General features: G+C 45.4%; 1 protein-coding gene across 8 annotated transcripts in view; it reads right to left on the minus strand.

The window, feature by feature from the left end:
* Positions 1–22,616, minus strand: part of EPB41L1 (erythrocyte membrane protein band 4.1 like 1) — a 136,066-nt gene that overhangs the window by 106,635 nt on the left and 6,815 nt on the right. For 6 of the 8 annotated variants that reach the window (XR_008552328.1, XM_037495712.2, XM_037495826.2 and 3 more), the window contains exons 4-6: positions 15,327–15,479; positions 14,589–14,655; positions 9,038–9,224 (exon numbers count right to left, since the gene is read on the minus strand). The gene's annotated coding sequence lies outside the window, so the exon portion shown is untranslated. Of the gene's footprint in view, positions 1–5,444; positions 5,528–6,334; positions 6,468–9,037; positions 9,225–14,588; positions 14,656–15,326; positions 15,480–22,616 lie in introns of those variants that run through there. The other 2 variants (XM_054696793.1, XM_054696791.1) reach the window with 2 other exon arrangements.

Below are 22,616 nucleotides of genomic sequence, written 5' to 3' on the forward strand. Positions count from 1 at the left end.
TTAGTTAAGTCTTGGCACTGTGAAGCTATCGGCAGCCACTGCAGCACAAGCTGGAGTTCAGGCAGCCACTGCAGCATAAGTTCAATCCTCTGCCAGGGAGCTGACCCACATGGTACAGCAGACCTCTCCTGACTCGCCCGCTGCTCCCCTCAGCAGTGTATTTCAGTGGATCTGCCTGTTGTGCTTCCCACTCTGTCTCTGGTGAATCCTCTTACCCCCCGCAACTCTGGCCTGTACCCCAGTTCTTATATGCATCTATAAATAAGTCTTAAAAAAAAAATAGAAAAACAGTAACTGATCTATCCTCTGGCTAAGGGCCACTCCATTGCAGCCTGGATTTGGACCTGAGCTTGTGGGACCCCAAGACCTGCATTCTTTTCCATCCTCCTGCATGTACTGAGTTGAATGGTATTCCTCACCCCCAAAACTCATATCTCCCTAGGACCTCAGAAGGTGACCTTATTTGGAAAGAATCTTCGTGATTAAATTAATTAAAATAAGGTCACACAGCACTGGGTAGGCCCTAAATCCAATAGGACTGGTGTCCTTATAGGAAGAGGAAACAACACAGAGACACACAGAGGGAAACAGGAGAAAGCCATGTGACAGCACAGGCAGATGCAGCTGCAAGCCAGGGAATGCCAAGGATTGCTGGCAACTACCAGAAGCCAGGAGAGAGGCGTGGAACAGACTCCCCTCTCGGAGCCTTCAAAAAAGGAACCAACTCTTGCCAACACCTTGATTTTTTACTTCTAGCTCCAGCAATGTGAGAGAATACATTTCCGCTTTTTAAACTCACCCAGATTGTGGTAATTTGTTAAGGAGCCTTAAGAAATTAATACATTCTGTATCTACTGAGAAGCAGTCCCAGGGAGCCTTGGAGGTTAAAGGGAGCCTGGAGGGTCATTCTCATCTCTCTTTCATCTGCCTGGTGAGGCCTGGCCTGAAATTTAACAACTGTGCTTTGTCTATGTTCTAGGTCTCTATCCACCTTACTTAGCCCTTCCATCATGCAAACAAGCACCCTCACAGGTGGTTGAGCACCGCGCTGTGAAGCTGTCCGCAGCCTCTGCAGCACTGGTGCGATCCCGGCCACCGGAGAGGGTCCCACATGGCGCAGCAGACCTCTCCTGTCTCGCCCGCTGCTCCCCTCAGCAGTGTATTTTGTCAGTCTGCCTATTCTGTTCCCTGCTCTGTCTCTGGTGAATTCTCTCACCCTCCTACACATCTGGCCTGTACCCCGGTTCTTGTATATATAAATAAATAAATCTTAAAAAAAAAAAAGCAAACAAGCACCCTCAGAGCCCAGTCTCCCAGTCAACAGTCCCCAGCACCACCTGGAGAGCTGTGGTTCTGCAATGCAAATATGATCCTTCCTGACTAGCTTAATCCTCTTCTCTAGCTCCCTACCACCTGTAGGACTCAGTCAAATTCTTTAGCCAGTGACATATCTGGCCCCAGCATTTATCACAGCCACTCACCCCACTTGTCCCTACTACTTGCCACCTTCTGTTCCAACTACTGGAAATATTTGGAGTTCCCCTAACAAACCATCATGGCTTTGCATATGCTGCTCCAACTACCTGGAAGATAAAATCCAGCCCAAAATGCCATTTCTTTCCTGCATATGTAGCCACACTCTGGCACCTTGCACACTGTACATCCTTACACGTCTCCCCACACCCCAGCATGGAACACTGTATGCATTTCTGTTTCCGTAGGCTTAGAACCCAGCACTAAGACATTCCAGATGTTGAATTCAATTGTTAGTAGCTATACCAGTAATAAGTGCTAACATTTACCAAATGTTTACTATGTGCTCAGCACCGTGCAAAGCATTTCATGTGTGTTACCTTGATTCATTCTCAAAATAACCCTATGAAACAGATACTGTTATTGGTCCTGCTCTATAAGCAAGGACATGAAGAGATGAAGTTACTTGCCCAAGTCCTTCAAGATAGTACATGACAAAGCCAGAAAGATTCCAGGGCTAGTGCTACTAACCAACACTAGGTACAGCACCCATCCCATTATCCTCATTTCACAGAAGAGGAAGCAAGAAGAAAGGGAAGAGACTTGCCCACAGTCAGGTAACAAGGTATGGACTAGATCTTTAGAGTCCTTATTCAACGCTCTTCCTCTTCTCATTCTTGCAGGATGCTAATGCAGGAAGATGCCAGAAACCAGCGGTTGTTATGTCTCCTGAAGAGTTCCTGTCTCCCCTAAAGGAGAACCCAGCATGGACAGAGCATAAAATGGAGACTCAAATCTATGGCCTGGAGATGGAGCAGTTTAAAAAGATAAAGCTACTTCAAAAAAAGTCTGAGAACTCCTTAGATATTATAATATCAGGGCTTCAGAGGAAACGGTGAGGACATTTAATGCTGTCTCCCATTTTATAAAGTCATCTATTCAACAGATTTATTCAATACCAACCACAAGGCAGGCACTTGGGGGTCAGTGAAGGACACTAGGAAGACTGATAGGCAAGTTCCTGCCCAGATGTATTTGCAATTCAGTGAGGAGAGACAGACAACTAACAAGTTCAGGAATAATTACAAGTTCTCATAAGCACTGTGAACACTCTCATAAGCACAGGGAGCTCTAAGAAGTATAACAGGAAAAACTGACTTAGCCTAGGGAGTTGGCAAAGGCCCCTCTGAGAAAGTGACTCTTGAGCTGAAATCTGGAGTGGGAGTTAACCAAGACAATAAGCAGAGGAAGAGTGAGACAGAGGGAATGGCATGTGCAATATACATGAGGCAAAAGAGCTCCAGCGTAAACTAAAGGAAGGCCCAAATGGCTGGCGTCCAGAGAGGTGAGCCAGTCTTGTAGATCAAGGTAAGGAAGGACTGGAAAATCAGAGTAACACAGGGAACCCCTTGATTAGTAAGCGGCCCAGAGAAGATACTGTCAGCAAGTCACTGTATTATTCAATGAAGGAGTGATGTGTCCAAAATCACAAAGAAGACCTGAGACTTGAAAATTGAGCACCTACCTACCAGGATAGGGCTGCCAGTTATTTTAAGCATGTGTGTGGGAGGAGACAGTGGAGGCTCTCTGAGCATTTCAACCTATAGGATGTTCTGAGTCCCTGGTTGCACTTCCCTTGAGCTCTAGAATGCATTAAGAATCACCTGTGTTTGTGAAACCATAGCCTGTGAAACCATAGCCCACTGGACCCGGCGCGTAGTTATTGATTCAGTAGTTCAGAGTCTGCCTTCCTAACAAGTTCCCAGGTGACTCTGCAGGTGATGGTGGGCTCACCATGCTTTGAGAACCACTGTTCTACACTATAGCATATGGGGGTGAGAGGAAATAGTGAGGAAAAAGGCCAGGATCCTTGGGGGCTAGAAAGCGAGATTCCTAAAACTGAGTAACAATGAAACAACCTCTAGCACTCTGAGCAAGAGAAAGGGCCTCAAAGTCCCAGAATCTAGAGATGCTTGACAGAAATGTGTTCAGTGAACAGTTAAACACATAAAAGGTTTGACCAGCCCAGCCTCCAGAGTTTCTGAGCTCCAGACTACACGTTTCCTGGTCCTGCGAAAGGGATTCAGGAAAGGGGACAGCACCTCAGGCTCTCCCAGCTTCTGCTGTCTTTGGCAGGGAGACATTTTAAGAATTGCTGAAATCTGCTGTTGGCCCCCAATCCTCTCACCCATCCACCCTCCTTCCTTTTACACTCCTGGCTCCCTCCCTTTACACTCCATATCCTGTGCACTTTATCCTGGCAAGGCAAGCAGCAGAGGGGGAGGTGAAGTTACAGGGAAGAATGGAAACTAAAAGAATTTCTTGCACTTGGGATATCTTTCTTCTATAACAATTCCTTCTCCTCTAAATCTCAGTTTCTCTTTCTCTTGTACCCAGTCTAACCCCAATCTACCGACATTTCAGAACAGCATCTGAATCCACAAAGACAGGAGCTAAGTTCCCAAACTACCTTTCCATTCAGGTTTTCTAAAATAGAGTGGCCCTGGACAGAATTTCTCTATCCTATTCCAGTTGGTACAGAAATGCCACTTCTCTGACAAACCCACATCCACAGACGTACTAATATATAAACAGGAGTGAGTACATAAAAACAAATATACCAGAATTCATAAAAGCACATACACATATTTATCAAGAGCTACATTTACTGTTCAATGATAAAACATACCTATGCACACAAATGCAACAGAAATACATAGAAGAAAACACACATGCACAGACTTCAGATGTAGAAACGCATGCATGCACTGCACCAACGCGTGGGGAAAGAGATCCAGGCACCCCCAGAGACCTCTCAAAGTAGAGGTCTCCTGAGAGGATTCCTTGGCGCCTGGACACTGGCCCTTTAAGGAGAGAGTGGTTCTCCCTCCTCTGTTGAGGGCACCTAAGGTGCGGCTCCCTCGCAGGAGCCTGCGGGGTGAGGGTGGGCGCGCCAGTGACTTGGTCTGTCTCTGGACAACAGGAAATGGATCCCTGAACCCGCTGGGTCACCAGCCCGGGATCTGCTGTCGCCACCACCACGATCTCGCACCCACAGGCGCGCGCGCGCGCGCGCACACACACACACACACGCGCGCGCGCGCGCGCGCGCACACACACACACACACGCTGAGCTTCCGGCAGGACACGCCCTCGGCCCAGCTCCCCTGGCCCCCGGGGTGTGGCCGCCCACCTGCCGGCAGGGAGTCTCCGCCGGGCGGGGACGCTCCCTCCAGCGCCACCCACCGCCCCGGCCAGGTGCCCGGCTTCTGGCGACCGCGGCGCCGGCCGCCGCCCCCACCCCTTCCTCCCGGCAGTGCGGAGACAAAGCCGCGCACACGCACACGGGGCTACGCGGGTGCACACCCGCCCTCACACGCGCACACACGGGGACTCACACTGGTGCTCGCACAGCGGCACACACACCCCGCCACCAGCTCCAGCCACCAGCGAAGCTGCTGGCACACACCCATACCCAGATGCACACACGCTCGGCTACACATTCGGACACACCCTCTCACAGACACATTCAAGAACAGACACCCGCAGACACGCGCACCCACACCCAGACACACACACCCCACACAGTTCAGACTGAGAAATACAGAGCGCGCGCACACACACACACACACACACACACACACACCCGGCGCACACGCACGCGCGCTCACACCGAGCATCACAGGCTCGCGGGCACTCGCGCGCTCACACCCAACACACGCCCGGAGACGTGGCCCCGACACACTCGCGGGCGTCCGTGCAGAGCCCCGCGCGCGCGGCCTGGAGCGCCCGGCTCGGGCGCCGACACCCGCGGTGGTGTCAGACCCTGCGCTGGCCTGTCAGTGCCCGAGGAGGGGGCCGGGCTCCCGGCCCCGGGCGGCGAACACACCCCCCGGCCTCACACGCTGGAGAGCCGACGCGGCGGGGTCCCGGGGTCCCCGAGCGCCGGGGCGGGGCGCGGGACGGCTGACCTGGCTTCCAGCGCGGTCTGTCCTCGGTCGGTGCGTCCGGCGGCCGCCCGGGCGGGCTCCGAGGCGCGCTCGAGCTGCGCAGAAATGCCCCTCGCGCTCGCTCGCTCCCTCGCTCGCTCGCTCCCTCCCACGGCGCTCAGCCCCCTCCACGCCCGCCCCCCACGCCCGGGCTCCCCCCTCCGCCCCGCCCCGGCCGGCTCCCGGGGAGCGGGCGTCGGCGATCCCGGCCGCCCACCAGGCGCGGAGCGAGCGGGCGAGCGGCGGCCGCGGACAGCCGGGGACACGCCGCCGCCGCGGGAGCCGCCAGAGCCGGGGCCGCGCGCCGGGAGGAGCCGCGCCGGCCCTCGGGAGGGGGGCGGGGAGGGGGCTGAGCCCCGCGAGCCCGCCCGGCGGCCGAGGCCCGCGGCCCGCTTCCCCACGTGGGCCCGCGCCCCGCGCCTACCTGAGCCGCGCCGGAGCGCAGAGGCCGGGGCGTGCGGCGCGCCTGCAGGGGAGACCCCAGGCCCGGCCTCCGAGCCCCCCGGGTTCCCGCGGGTGGGCTCGGCCCCGCCCCCGCCGCTACCCGGATCCCCAGCGCCAACCTCGGCTTTCCGAGGCCAGGACGCCGCGGCTCTGGGCCCGGTGCCCGGGGCTAACCCCACAGCCCCGCGCGCAGCTCGCCCGCCTGCTCTGCCTCCAGCCGGGACCCGGCCACCGCCCACCCGCCTTCCCACCGCCCTCCCATTGTTCCCGCGGCCGGAGCTGAACGAAGATCGCCCGGCGGGTGCAGCCCCCTCTCAGGTGCCAATACCTCTGGACTCTGGGGGCCCTGAGAGCCCGAAGCCCACCCTCCACAGGGCAGGCACGCCCGAGGTAAAGGGCTTTTCTAAATTAGGATTATAACGCCATACCCGCCGCCCTGGCTAGGCGCTTCTTCTGGTCCTACTTCGAGTATAAACTGAGGCTCGGGAAGGCAAGTTCAGCAAGCCCGAAAGAGCAACGGCGAGAAGGTGGGGTACTGATTAGATGTCCCCATGCCAAAGATGAAACTGAGGAAATTCCTGCCTCGGGGCTCCTGGGGTAGGGCCGGACCCTCCAGAAATGCACGAAATCATGAGCCCGGCCTCCTTTGTCAAAACACTAAATAAAAGACAGGGGAATGGGGAAATGAGGTGAGGGGATGAGGAGAGGGGAAGCAAGTGTTGTCCACTTTCTGGGGATTTTACTGAAAATCAGAGGAGTATAAGGTCCTACTAAGTTCAGGAACATTCTCCCATTTAGTCTCTCTTAGCCCTGATCACCGTGCTATGTGGCAGCTGTGATCATCCTATTTTGCAGGTGAGTAGCCTGTCCTAATTCCCTCCACCGGGCAGCACAGGGCCAACACACCGTCCAACAATTATTCAATTTCTTCCCTGTGATATTCCAGACTCCAGTATAAGATACTATATGCCAAGTGAGCAGCTGAGAACATAAGAAATCAAGAAGAGGGGGCTTCCCTGGTGGCACAAGGGGTTAAGCATCAGCACTATGGAGCAATCCGCAGCTACTGCAGCATGAGTTCCATCCCCTGCCAGGGAGGTGACCCACATGGCACAGCAAACCTCTCCTGTCTCACCCGCTGCTCCTCTCAGCAGTGTATTTCAGTCAATCCGGCTATGCTGTTCCCCACTCTGTCTCTGGTGAATCCTCTCACACGCACACCCAAACTCTGGCCTGTACCCCAGTTCCTGTATGCATAAAAAAATCTTTACAAAAAAGTCAAGAAGAGGTCTCTTCCAGATCTTGAAGGATTTCTAAACAGAACTGAGGATACCAAGGCCCCAAGCAGAGCTGATCATGGAGTGTCCAAGGCAGGTGGAGGGGAGCAATGGGGTGAATTTTAATTATTAATCAGAATTAATGATAACTAAGGTGTTTGAAGCACTTTTCTAAAAGCTTTACTTTTAATCCCACAAAAACACTGTAGGGTGAGGTTATCCTCACCCCACTTTGTACGTTAGGAAACTGAACCACAAAGACATCACATAGCTTATTAACTTCAGAGCCAGGCTCCAAATGAGGAAGCTGATTCCCACTACCACAGGTCAGAGAAAGGCCACCCTGAATATGAGGCAAAAGCATTTGAACTAGAGAAACCACTTCACTTGGAGAGGGACTCTTTACTTGCTGTCTTTAGATCCCTGGATGTACCAGGCATCCAGCACACAGGGACTGGTATGTAGGCCTCATTTGTTAAACTTTAGGCACTCCTCAGAGATACTGTGGGTTCCATTCCAGACCACCTCAATAAAGCAAATATTGCAATAAAAGCAAGTAAGATGACTCTTTTGGTTTTCCAATGCATGCATACATATATATGTTATGTTTATACAATACTGTAGTCTACTCAGTGCAATGCACAATAACATGGCTATAAAATAATGTACACACTGTTAAAGTATCATTCAACTGACATATCTTACTTAAATGTGACACAGAGCCGCAAAGTGAGCACACGCTATTGGAAATTTGCTGATAGACTTGCTGCACACAGGGTTACCCCAAACCCTCATTTTGGAAAACACATAACATCTACAAAAGGCAATGAAACAGGAGCAATAGAACGTGGTATTCTATACTTCACCACTGCTATATGAAGTAGCAGAGTGCTGAGTGCCACAGGCAGGGCTTGGTTGCCATCCCCTTGTACTGCTGGGGCTTTTTTATCAGTGGTTTTAGATGAAGCAGAGGAAAGCATGAGACACTAATCAAATCTACAAGTGTCATGAAGTTGGGAAGGACAGCAAACACTCTGGACACCAAAATTAGTTTCTAAAAGATCTGAGCAGCCCTGGGGGCTAAGCTAGAACTAACAAAATAAGGTGCCATACAGAATAATTGTAAACTCCTGCCCTGCAGTCCAAACCAGTACAGTCCCATAGAACTTTCTGTGATGATGGAAGTATTCTAATTCTGTGCTGTCTGATGTGATAGCCACTAACCAGCTGTGACTGTTAAGCACTTGAAATGTGACTAAAACAATTGAGAAACGAAAATGTTCATTTTATTTCATTTTAACTACTTTTTAAAAAAGATTTATTTATTTATGCATACAAGAGCTGGGACACAGGCCAGAGGTGTGGGGGGTGAGAGGACCCACCAGAGACAGAGTGGGGAACAGAACAGGCAGACTGACTGAAATACACTGCTGAGGGGAGCAGCAGGCCCGACAGGAGAGATCTGCTGCGCCATGTGGGTTGCTCCCTGGCCTGCCGGGCATAGAGATAGAACTCGTGCTGCAGAGGCTGCGGACAGCCTCAGAGGTTGTGCCACCAGGGAAACCCTCATTTTAACTACTTTAAATTGTCGCATGCAGCTAGTGGCTGTCATACAGGACAGCACAAATCTAACTGATCAAAAATCCAAAATACAGGATAGAAAGAATCTATATTAAGGGCAGTTTCAGTGAAAAGGACTTGAAGATTTGCATTGACCTCAAGCTAAACAGTGCGATATGACTGCAAAAAATGAAAGGAAGGAAGGGAGGAGGAAGGAAAGGAGGGAAGGCAAAAAGGAAGGAAGAGAAGGAAACATGAACACGATATACTTTATCAACAGAAACCAGAGGCTACCTCAGTTTTATGCTGCCCTGGGTGGCTCACAGCTGGTCCATGGGATCCAGGCCTGAAGTTGATAATGTCACACAGGAGTCTGACTAGAGGAGGAGACTGAAATGCTGAGGACCAGGATGCTATGTCTTTTGGTGAATGATTTAGATGCCCAGGAGAAGATGATGACTGTTTCCAAACACCTGAAGGGCTGTCATGCAGAAAGGAGATTTAGTTTCTTATTATTTAGATCTACTAAAATAAAAAATTTTGAGAACCTCAAAATCACAGATTCTTGGGGAAGACTCTTTCTGTTCCCTTCAGTATCAAGTCCACTAAGGACCTAACCCATATTAAACTCACATTTGTTGGCTGGATAGAATATCCATTCAGGGTGTACCTCCAGGAGAACAATTTCAGCCCATTTTAAAGTACTCTCTAACAGGCAACTCTAGGCAAGAAGGGAATGGACCACTCTAGGAGTGATGAGCTCCCTGTCGAGACATATATTATTGGCTCATCGTTTGGAAACTGAGCCAAGAGCCAGATAACCCTCTAAGTTGAAAATGGCCAGATTCTATTAGGAGTGAAAAGACAAGATGAAGGCCGTGTTTCCATGCAACTATCTGGCCATATGTATGGAACACACTGATGTGGAGGGACCAGAGGTAGGAAGAGTCAGTTAGGAAATACTACAATATCCATAAGATAAGAGGACAGACTGAGTGGCAGTGGGAACCGAAAGCCAAGGACAGATATGTCAGGAAAGGACCACTGGCCCTTGGCAGGAGCCAGGAGCTACAGCTTCTAGTCCTACTCTGCCATTAATTTAATGTGTGGGTGAGGTAAATTCCTCCCCTTCTCTGGATTTCAGTTTCTCCATCTGTGAAGTGCAGAATAATGTTTCAAGTCCCTTCTAACTCTGGATTCTGTTTAGGAGAGAGAGATTATGGTAAGTGGGCTAAAATATTAGACAGCCTTTAGATAAAAGTAGCAACATCATGGGTCTTGTTACTATGTTCTGGCGATGATTGTGGTTATGATTATAATTATAAAGGCAGCCTCCCCAGGACTTGGTGACTGAATTGGTAGGAGGGGACAGGAAGGAGTTAAGTGGACTGTATCTGTACAAGTGGGAGTAGGAGACAAGAACCTCTGATCTTTGGGGAGGGTGAGCCAAGCATTCTATGCCTTCCCCAAGATTTATGAAAACAGTTTTCTGTGTGCTGTCCTTTCTTAAACTGTTTCCTCATTCATTTGAGCCACACCTCATACTTGTTTAAAAAAAGAACCAGTTTTTAGAAAAGTTAAGAATGTCCCACTCCTTTTAATGTTCACAAATGACATTAAAAGGTCCTTTCTTTAAATAGTAAGTATCATCATCTCAGGTGAAAACAGCCAATGTTATTGAGCACTATGCGCAGGCACTTTACTTACATAAGTTTCTTACCCTGGGAGGTAGCTATAATTATTATTCTCCTTCTATGGAAGAGGATACCAGGGTTCATGGAGAGACACAATCTTCCCATGGTTACACAGGGGCTATGAGAGGCTTCCCATTACAAGTGTGTGTGTGTGTGTGTGTGTGTGTGTGTGTGTGTGATTTCAAGCCTGCACCTCTAAAGATTTCCAGTATTTTATTTTATTTTATTTTATTTTTTTATATAGACGCATGTTTTTACTTATTTATTTATTTGTTTGTTTGTTTTGTTCATACAAGCACTGGGTACGGTCAGAAGCGCGGGAGGGTGAGAGAATTCACCAGAGCCAGAGCAGGGAGCAGAGCAGGCAGAAGGACCGAAGTGCACTGCTGAGGGGAGCAGCCGGCGGGAGGAGAGGTCTGCGCGCCATGTGGGACCCTCCTCTGGTGGCCGGGGAGCAGCCGGGGATCGAACCGGCGCCACAGAGGCTGCAGGCAGCTTCGCAACCCAGCGCTCAACCGCTGCGCCACCGGGGAGGCCCGATTTCCAGTATTTTACTATGTATTTTGCAATGACTTAGGGAAGGGGACAAGATCAGTATAGTCTCCACTTTATATCTGGGGAAACTAAAGCTCAGAAAATTTAGATTAAATCACTTGGGACAAGTTATTAAAGTCTTTCAGTGTGTAATTCTTTTCCCCTTTCTCTTATTAGTTCTCTTCTTATGATACAGCAATGCTTTCCTCCTTTCCCTGCACCTTCCAGGGTCTCCCAAGTCCTCCTCGGTCTAATGAGTAGGGACTTAAAGGACTTTTACTTGTCCTTGTCCTGGAGCAAGGGAAGAGAAGGATTTTGAAAAGCAGAGTTAATTCCTACCCCAGCCCCCACCACCAGCACACACACCCCATCCCAGGGCCTTGAGGTGAAGGTGCTGAAGGTTTACAGAGTGAGTCATACAGAGCTGACCTGCCAGTCGCCAGAGCACCAGGTGTCACGCTTAGTTGAGAGGGGTGAAAAAGTAGGCCAAGTGTTCCCATCCGGGGGAGCATAGCCCAGTTGCAGCTCAGGTCCCTAATCAGTCACCCCAAGTAATGCAAACATTTAGGGAACTCTGTGCAAGACCATGAGAGTTGAGGGAACCCATGACAAATAAAAAGTGTGCCCACTTTTAAGAGAGGATAAGACAGGGCCTCCCTGGTGGAGCATGGGGAGAAGAGTCAGCACTATGAAACTATCTGTAGCCACTGAAGCATGAGTTCGATCCCCAGCCAGGGAGGTGACCCACATGGTACAGCTGACTGCCACTCCCCTCACCAGTGGATTTCAGTCAATCTGCCTGTTCTGCTCCTCACTCTGTCTCTGGTGAATCTTCTTACCCCCCACACTTCTGGCCTATACCCCAGCTCTTGTATGCATAAATAAATAAATAAATAATTTAAAAAAGAGAGGATAAGACAGTAATGAAGAGGATAAAGAGTAATGAAGGCATATGGTGACTAACCCCTAAGTGAGAAGCTCACAAAGGCCAGAGTCTTAAACAGTGAGTGCAGCACACAGACAATGTAGAGGGACACTCCAAGTTGCAGGAATGCTCATGCAGAAAACTTAAAGCTAAAATATGTTTGGACTCCCTTTAGCAGCTAACAGGGAGCCATGGAATGCAGTATCATTTTGAAGAAAGAAGATCTAAGTTTGAATCCCAGCTTTGGGCAAGTTATTTAACCCCTGCAGTAGAGATATTATTATTCTCATTATTGTTTTCTCCTTCCCCAGTAAGCTTATACATTCTAGTCAGTGAATTCTTGCCACATGACTTGAGTAACCTCCAGAGGAAGGGGTGTACTTTCTTAGCCCATATTAGGTTATAGCCAATGAAATTTGAGTCAAATAGATATGTCAGTTCTAGTAGATACTTGAAGAACCTTGGCATGTTTCAATTTAAAATCTTACTCTTTTATCTCTGCCACTGGAATGGCATGTCCTCGATAGAGGCTGCAGCTTCAGTCTGGATCCTAGAGTGAAAAGTCAACCAATATCTGCCCACAGCTATTGATGTATAAATTGAAGGAGAAAACTTTGTTGTTGTAAACCACTGAGATTTGGGGGTGCTTGTTATCATATCATAACATGCAAATGCTGACTGTGTCAATGATTTAGTAGTATGGGTGATTTTAATAGTACCTCACTGAACTATTGTAAGGATTATGTAAGACTATCTCATGAAAAATGTATAATGATTTCATCAGATATTTGCATTATAACATGATCACTCTGACCACACATATTCCAACATTTGCTATATAACAGAAATGACATTTGCAAAGGAATAGTAAAGGAGTCATGGGTTGAATAGTCTTACCCTCCAAAATTCACTTAGAAATAGGGTCCTTGTAGATGTAATTAGTCAAAGATCTCAAAATTAATTCATCCTGGATTTCAAGTGGGCCCTAAATCCAATGACTAATGACCTCATAAGAAGTGGTAAAGAGACACGGACACAAAGAAGGCCATATGGAGAAAGAGGCAGAGACCAGCATACTGTGTCTACAAGCCAAGGGATACCAAGGATTTCTGGCAACTACCCAAAGCCAGAAGTGAGGGATGGGATGTGTTCTCCTTCAGAGTCTCCAGAAGGAACAAATTCTGCTAACAACTAGATTTTGGACTCTGGCCTCCTGAACTACAAGAGAATAAATTTCTGTCATTTTAAGCCACCTAGTTTGTAGTAATGTGTTACGACAGTTGTAGAAAATGAATATAGGTGGAATACTTTTTTAAATGATACTGAACAATTGGTTATTCACTTGGAAAAAAATTGGATTCCTACTTCATAGCATACACAAAAATAACCCTTCAGTTGGACTAAAGACCTAGATTCAAAGAGCAAAACTTTAAAATCTTCAGATGTAATTAAAGATCATCTTTAAGACCTCAGACTAGGAAAGTATTCCTTAAACAAGACGCAAAAATCATAACTGTATCAGTTTGTGTTCTCAAAAAAAAAAGAAAAAGAAAATCAGCACAGAAAAAAGAAAAAAAAAAGAAAATCAACACATTTATGTTATATATAAAATATATATACACACAGATACACATATATCTTCTATTTCAGATAGATTAGATTAGATTAGATTGGATTGGATTAGATTAGATTGGATTAGATATATGATAAGGAATAAATTCATGTGGTTATGGAGGCTGAGAAGTCCCAAGATGTGAAGTCAGCAAGATGCAGAACCAGAAGAACCTATGACATAAGTTCATCTAGGTCTGTATCCAAAGACAGAAGTCCAAGCCAGGCAGAAAAAGCAAATCTTCCTTCCTCTGCCTTTTTATTCTATTCAGGCCTTCAATGGATTGGGTGAGGTCCACACCCACTGGGGAGGGAATCTACTTTACTCTGTCCACCAATTCAAATATATTAATCTCCTCCAGACACATGTAGAGTAAGGCCTAAGAAAACATCTAGGCATTCTGTAGCCCAGTCAAGTTGACACACAAAATTACCATCACACTAGGGCCTTCCTGGTGGCGCAAGGGGTTAAGCAACACACTATGAAGCAATCCGCAGCCAATCCGCAGCCTCTGCAGCACTAGTTTGATCCCCGGCCAGCCTGGGAGCAACACACATGGCACAGCAGACCTCTCCTGTCTTGCCAGCTGCTTCCCTCAGCAGTGTATTTCGGTCAGTCTGCCTGTTCTGTTTCCCACTTTGTCTCTGGTGAATACTCTCACCCCCGTACCTCTGGCCTGTACCCCAGCTTTTTTATGCATAAATAAATAAAGCTTTTTAAAAAATTAACCATCATTGGGCCTCCCCTGGTGGCGCAGCAGTTGAGCGCTGGGCTGCGAAGCTGTCCGCAGCCTCTGCAGTGCCAGTTTGATCCCCGGCCACTGGTGAGGGTTCCACATGGTGAAGCAGACCTCTCCTGCCGCCTGCTGCTCCCCTCAGCACTGTATTTCATGTCTGCCTGTTCTGTACCCCGCTCTGGCTCTGGTGAATTCTCTCACCCTCCAGTGCTTCTGACATTCCCAGAGCTTGTATAAATAAATAAATAAACCTTAAAAATAAATAAATAAATAAATAAATAAATAAATAAATACAGAACTTGTGTGCATCAAAATATGCCATAATGAAAAGATAAGTCACTCACTGGGAGAAGATCCCAGCAATGCTTTCTGCTGATAAAGTAAGAGAATGCAGAGTAGACAAAAAAATTCCTGAAAAAGAGATAATGGATATAGACAAAGGATATCAACAAGAAACTCAATATGAACAACAAACATATGAAAATGCTTCACTGACTAGTAATCAGAGAAATGCAAATTAAAACTATAGTGAAATACCAATTCAGTTTGGCAAAGAGAGCATCTGTCAACATCAAGTACAATTGAGGATGTAGAAAATTACTCTCTCATTCCCCGATGGCAGAACTGTAACTTGGTGTGCCAGTTAGACGCCTATGGCCATATCTAACCAAGTGTAAGCTGTATAGACCTTTGACTCATTGATTCTACTCCTGGATATACATCCCAGGAAAACTGTGGAACATGTGCAAAAGGAGATATTCAAGATGTTCTTTGAAGCATTGTAACACTGGAAAATTGAAAATAACCTAAATGGTTATCAATAGGAAAAGAAAGAAAATTGTAGAATATTCATACAATAAAATACTATACAACAATGAAAGTGTAGAAATATGGATAATTATCAAAAATATACTGTAGGGGGGAAATGACAGTTGTATACACTTTAAATTGCTCTTCACCATCTTATTTGAGATAATTGGTATACGAATCTTGACCTTTTTATGCACATTTGAAAACATCAAATAAAAATAGAAATAACAAGTATATAATATAGGTAGAAAAAAGTATATTGAGGATATTACCTTCATGTAGCACAAATTATGAAGACATTTATTGCCATGATAAACATCAGAATAAATTTCAGAGTTGTGGATGCCTCTGGGTAAAGATGGATGGAACAGGATCAAGGAGGGGTGCACAGGAAGCTGCAATTTTTATCTGTCACCAGTTTTTTCCTTTTAAAAAGTTTTAATTATTTTTAATTAAATTTTTATTTAAATTTTTTATTTTATATATATTTTACATCATTCTTCATTTTTGTACAATGTATGTTTTCTACCAGTTTTTTTTCTTAAGCTGCAATAGTATGTCCATGAGTGTGCACTATTTTGTACTATGCTTTTTTCTTAAGATATAATTAACATGCCATAAAATTCATCATTTTAAAGTATATAATTTAGTGGTTTTAGTTTATTCACAAGATCATGCAATTATCAATACTCTAACTCCAGAATATTTTCCTCACCCCAAAAGAAACCTCATACCCCTTAAGTCATTCCTCATTTCCCCCTCCCATCAACCTGACAAGGACTCATATACTTTCTTCTCTATGGATTCAAGTAAGTAGAACATGTAATATATATATATTTTTTAAAGATTTATTTATTTACTTATTTATACAAGCACTGGGTACAGTCAGAAGTGCGGGAGGATGAGAGCATTCACCAGAGTCAGAGGGGGGAACAAAACAGACAGACTGACGAAGTACACTGATGAGGGGAGCAGTGGGTGGTGGGAGAGGTCTGCGCACCATGTGAGACCCTCACCCGGTGGCCAGGGATTGAACTGGCGCTACAGAGGCTGTGGGCAGCTTCGCAGCCCAGCGCTCAACCGCTGCACCACCGGGGAGGCCCTGTAATATGTATTCTTTATTGATTGGCTTTTTTTCAAGTTTGCAAGATTCACTCACGTTTCCACATGAATCAGTATGTTAGTCCTTTTATGACAAAATAATGTTCCACTTTATGCATAAGCCACATTCTGTTTATCGTTTTATCAGTTGATATACATTTGGGTTGTTTCCACTTATTGGCTATAATGAATAATGATACTATAAACTTCTGGGCACGAGTTTTTATGTGAATATATATTTTCATGTATCGTGTATGTGTGTGCATGTGAATATATGAGTGGAATTGCTGGGTCATGTTGTAACTCTATGTCTAACTTTTTGAAGAACTCCCAAAGCATCTTAATGATTTTACAGTCTCACCAGTAATATATGAGAGTTCAAAGTATATTGCAGGTATTACCTACATGTAGCACAAATTATGAAGACATTGATGGCCATGATAAACACTAAAATAAATTTCTGGATTGTGGATGCCTCTGGGTGAAGATGGATAGGAACTAAACTTTTGGTGTACTTGAATTCTTTTGTAATAATTTTTTAAAGATTTATCTATTTACATATACAAGAACTGGGGTACAGGCCAGAGGTCTGGGGGGTGAGAGGATTCACCAGAGACAGAGTGGGAAGCAGAACAGGCAGACTGACAGAAATACACTGTTGAGGGGAGCAGCAAGCAAGACAGGAGAGGTCTGCTGTGCCATGTGGGATAGCTCCCTGGCTGGGGATCAATCAATCTCATGCTGCAGTGGCTGCAGATAGCTTCATGGTGTTGAGACTTAACCCTTTGTGCCACCAGGGAAGCTTCCTTTTGCAATAATTTTTAAATTGAGTATTTAATGAAGAAAAACACTGTGGGAGGCTAGTGTGGAGGATGGGCTGGAAGTGGTTGAAACAGAAGACCAGGAGTGTGGAGCTGATGTTCCCCAGAAAGAAAAGACCCTCTAAGATAGGGCCTAAAATGGCAGGAGCCATGGAGAAGAAGAGACTGCAGTTCCTTTTTAGAAAGCAAACAAATCTCAGAGAGGAAATCAATCAATTCAGAGTGTCAGCACAAAGCAGCTCTGAAATGAGGCAGTTGTCTGGAGAGCCCCCAATTCTCTCCCTTATATAAAAGCAAAAGTGCTATTGAGAAGCTGTCAGAAATTTACATTGCAGAGAGGGGTCTGGTAGTTGAGGGCTATTGGTTTTTTTGGGGGTGACTTTAGATCAGTCTTTTCTTGTTCTCACCTAAGTTTCCTAAGATGTGAAATTAAAGATTTGAGTCAATAGTCATTGTGAAGTTTCCTTTCCTCTCGGGCAATGCTAGGATTCTGTAGTCATAGGTTCATCTCTAAATGGAAGGAAATTCTTGGGACCAAGGTTTTAGGTAGAAGAAATGTTCTGGTTTTTATTTTCTAAAAATAAGTCAAGCTTAAAGATATGCGGAAAGGGACATAAGGCATTTTGACCTGAAGGATGTTTGACTCTATTTATGAATACAAACATTTTATTTAAGATTATATCAACATCAGTGAATTTTCAAGGCAAGCAATTTCTTTTGAGGCAAGTTCCATTAAGCCAATTTGATTCCTTAACTGATTATGGCACAATTAAATTGTTCCCAGCTTTTCTCATTTTTCATTTAATGAAATTATTTTCACTGAGATCAATAATTTTCTCTGAAAACCTGACTAGAAAAGTCAGTTAAGCAACTTTTGGTCTACATATAAAATATTTTTGATTATAGTTTCTGCCATTTTGAAGCCTTCTTTCTATCAACATTCCATAGATCTGAATTCTATTCAAAATATTTTATTCTGTGCCTCCCTGGTAGTGCAAGGGGTTAAGTCTCAGCACTGTGAAGCTATCTGCAGCCACTGCAGCATGGTTCGATCCCCAGCCAGGGAGCTGAACCACATGGCAAAGGAGACCTCTCCTGTCTTGCCCACTGCTCCCCTCAGCGGTGTTTCAGTCAATCCACTTGTTCTGCTCCCCACTTTGTCTCTGTGAATCCTCTCAGCACCCTGCACCTTTGGCCTACACTGCAGCTCTGCATGCATATATAAATAAAATAAATCTTTAAAAAATATTTTATTCTTCTGACAATTTTTAGTCTCGTGCAATTTTAATTTGTATTCATTATTTCCGTCAATTCTCATATTTGTTTCCTCTGGCTATTGTAACAAATTACCACAAAGTTGGTGACTTAAAACATCCAATATTTATTCTCCCACATTTCTAGGGTTCTGAAATCCTAAATTAGTATCGCCAGAGGTTCTCCTCCAAAGGCTACAGGGGAGAATCTGACCAGATTCTGGTAGCTATCCACATTCCTTAGCTGTGTCACTCCAATCTCTGCCTCTGTCGTTATTTCCTTCTCTCCTATGATAGTCAAGCCTCCCTCTGTATTATTCCTATAAGGATTGCGTTTAGGGTTCATTCTCATAATCCATGATACTCTCCCCATCATAAGATCCTTAAATTAATAATCACGTCTGCTAAATCCAATAAGTTAACAGGTTCCAGGGGCCTCCCTGGTGGTGCAACAGGTTAAGACGCAGCACTATGAAGCAATACGTGCCACCGCAGCACGACTTCAATCCCTGGCCAGGTAGGTGACCCACATGGCGCAGCAGACCTCTCTTGTCTCACCCGGTGCTCCCCTCAGCAATGTATTTTGGTCAATCTGCCTGTTCTTCTCTCCACACTGTCTCTGGTGAATCCTCTCACCCCCGCCCCGCATCTCTGGCCTGTACCCCAGCTCTTGTATGCATAAACAAATAAATCTTTTTTAAAAAAAATTAACAGGTTCCAGATATCTTCTGATCCAGAGACTTTGGAATGGAGTGTGAGTGTGTGTGTGTTTAAGTTATCGAGCCTACTCATTATAGATTGGATAAAATGCTTATAGTTACTTGTATGCTAATGTTCTTAGCAGCATTACTTACAAAAGTCAAAAGGTAGAAACAACCCAAGTGTCCATCAATAGATGAATGGGTAATATGCAATACATCCATAAATTAAAATATTATTCAGCCATAAGAAGGAATGAAATTTTGAGAAAATGCTCCAAAAAAAAGACGAACCTTTAAAACATGGTAAGAGAAAGAAGCCAGACCCAAAAGAATAAATATAAGATTCCATTAATATGAGATGTCTAAAATAAGCAATTTTATAGAGACAAATACTGAAATAGAGGTCACCAAGTACTAGGAAGGGATAGCTATTGTTTAATGGATACAGAATTTCTGTTTGGGATGATGAAAAAATTCTGTATAGAGTGGAAACAGCCTAAATACAATGGTTAATGTATTAAATGCTATTGAATTGCATGCCTAAAATGCAAATTTTCTCATATATATTTTTAAAACTGACAGTTCATATTGCTAAAAATATGCAGAGTAAAAAAGATACGGAAAATTATATTCATTTCTTAGCTTATCCAATAATTTTGAGAAATTTCCTTCAGAAATTCCAAGATAGTTGAACTTGTTTAGGATTTGTTTACTATGTTACTAACAAAATTGCCCCATCTATTTCTGATCACTTTGAGTATGATACAGTAATTGATGACACCTTTGTTGGAACCAAAAGGAAATGATAGGCAAGTGCTCTTGGGGAAAATAATGGAGGAGTCAAAATATCCTTTTATGGACAGATATAGAACTCACGTAGGATTTATATAGCTAAGAGCAGAGGAGTGCTCTGTTTCTAGTAAGGACAGCATTGGCAAATATTGTAACAGGAGAAACTTAGAATAGATATCAGAGGTCCTTTTATCTCTGTAGAATGAAAGGATTGGACATCTATTTTCTAAAACCACTCCAACTCTGACAGCACATAACTCTGTCATTCAAAAATGAACAAGAGGGCCTCCCCGGTGGCACAGCGGTTGAGCGCTGGGTTGCGAAGCTGCCCGAGGCCTCTGCGGCGCCGGTTCGATCCCCGGCTGCTCCCCGGCCACCGGAGGAGGGTCCCACATGGCACACAGACCTTTCCTGCCGCCTTCTGCTCCCCTCAGCAGTGTACTTCGGTCCTTCTGCCTGCTCTGCTCCCCACTCTGGCTCTGGTGAATTCTCTCGCCCTCCCGCGCTTTTGACTGTACCCAGTGCATGTATAAACAAAATGAACAAAACAAACAAATAAATAAATAAATAAAACATGCCTCTATAAAAAAAAAAAAACATATAATTCTTTAAAAAAAAAAGAACAAGAATTCACATTTGCCCATTGCCTGTGGTTTGTGTGGCATGATGCCAAGTGCTTTTTAGCATGAGCTTATTCAACCCTTACAATGACTCTGTAGTTGGTATTACTACCCCCATTTTACATGCAAGGAAATAAGGGCTTAGATAACTTATATAACTTACTCTAAGACTCGGAGCTAGGAGGCAAAACAGGCAAGAGGCAAAGGCAAGGGAGGTCTTACGCTCCTCACTAGGCCACCCAATGGGGTCATCCATTGTGGGGGATATTTGGGACAAGGAGAGAGCTGATTCTGGGTTACAGGTCTGGACTACCCTTTGCTCCAAAAAAAAAAAAAAAAAAAGAGCCTGACAACACCTGTTAGGACCCCCTGACGCTGCTTTTCCCATCACTATACCAGGTTATGATCACTATGCCAAGTTATGGAAAAAGGGCTGCAGACACAGCCACTCGCTACAAATTTGGCTAGAAACTGCCCATCAGTCTTTAAAGAGTGACACTCCACAAGTGTTCACCCACCCTCCTAAATCACTGGAGCCTCCATTTCCCAGACAAGTGATTGCTGCCCAGGGAGGATGACAGAGTAGCCCCTTTTTGGCAGAGGTGTGACCAATGTAAAACATACTGATGTGAGTGAAGAATCTTGTAAATAGTTTTTATGAGAAAACATGATGGAATAATTTCCCATCAGTGCCTACTCTATGGCTTCCAGTCCCTTCTATACCTCGGTGACCTGATTAATTCTTCCCGAACACAGTTCCAAGAAGATCCCTCTCAAAATCAAGAGATAAGCCCTCTGTGGTGCACCTCTATCTCTATTTCCAGCTCCTAATATCTTGTACATTTTCCTCCCCTACTCACTGCTCCCTGGACAAGCCTAGTCTTTTGTCCACAACAATGGACTGTGACAGTAATGTCCAGTTCTAATTTTCCTTCTCTGGCAATAATCCTCTTCCTTCTCCACTATTATCTTTGAAGAACTCTTTGTTCTTACTCATACACAGCACCCTGTATCCTCCAATTGCATCCTCTATCTTCCCAGCCACATGGATTAATGCAAGGTTGAGTATGTAACCTAAACTGATTCTATTACATTCTTTGGAACTTTCCTGCTCTATGTAGCAGGGAGTGTTGTCTCACTCTCTTCTGATCTCCCATAACTCTTATCTGGACCTCTCACTGGGTGTTTAGAGCTTTCTGGTTTAGAATAGAATAACTATGGTATTTTTATGTTCACTGTGAGATTGTCTCAGCCCCTGCTTTCTCCGAGTGCTCTGCTTTTTTTCAAGAGCTCAATTTTAACAGGCATTTCCTGACTACCTCTTACGTGCAGACATTGTGTTATGCTCTGGGGATAGAGCTGGATAAAACATAGTCCCTTGCTGAATGGATGGATGAATGAAAATGCTCCTCTGGGCCTCACCCAGCTTATCACAGGGGATTTGAGCAGCAGGAAATAGTAGATATAAAGGCCAAAGTCGTTAGCCTGGCATTCAAGACCTTCTACAATCCAGCTCTAATTCTGTCTCTCCTACACACACTCAGCTCCAGTCAAACTGGAATACCTATTGTCCTAGAATACCCTGAGAGGTCCTCACCTGTGTGTCTGCCCAGCCTGTGGTCTTCTCCACCATCCTCTCCTCCTTATTTTTCTCTCCCCATCTCACTAATTCTTTCTTTCACTTTTCCCTCCTCTTCCTATAACTCTCTCTCCCTTCCCTTCCCCGAGCTCTTTCAACAATTCCCTCCATCCCACCCTTATCTCCCAATTTTCTCCTCTCTTTTATTTCCTAACCCCCTTCCTGGTCTGCACATAGTCCCCTCCTCTTGGGGGCAGAATATGGGATAAGACAAATCTAAGTCAAACAGTTTCTAACTCTCATCACAAGAAACCCTCAAAGTGGGGTAGAAGGGAGGAAGGGAGAAACTCAGGGAGGGGGAAGGGATCCTGGAGGCAGAGAAGAGGCTGCCTAGCGACTGCTGGTGAATCAACGGAGAGCATCCTGTCAGTCATCTACCTCCAACCCACCCCCAGCTCTTCCCTTTCATCCCTGTGATCACAGTATTATGAAAAATCAGAACTGCAAAAATCCTTGACATTCATCTACTTAGCCTTCATAATTTTGCAACTGGGAAAGTGAGGCATAGCTAGGAAAACAGAGGAAGCAACACAGAAAAGTAAGGCAACCAGCTAAGGTCACCCAGCAAGCCCCAAAGCTTAGTAGGAATCCCATGCCTCCACCCACCCCAGACCAGTGAGTGCCCTTTCACCTGT

This window comes from Talpa occidentalis, unplaced genomic scaffold, assembly GCF_014898055.3.
Source record: "Talpa occidentalis isolate TD23 unplaced genomic scaffold, MPIMG_talOcc4v2.1 talOcc4.10, whole genome shotgun sequence".
In the NCBI taxonomy this organism is placed as follows: Eukaryota; Metazoa; Chordata; class Mammalia; order Eulipotyphla; family Talpidae; genus Talpa; species Talpa occidentalis.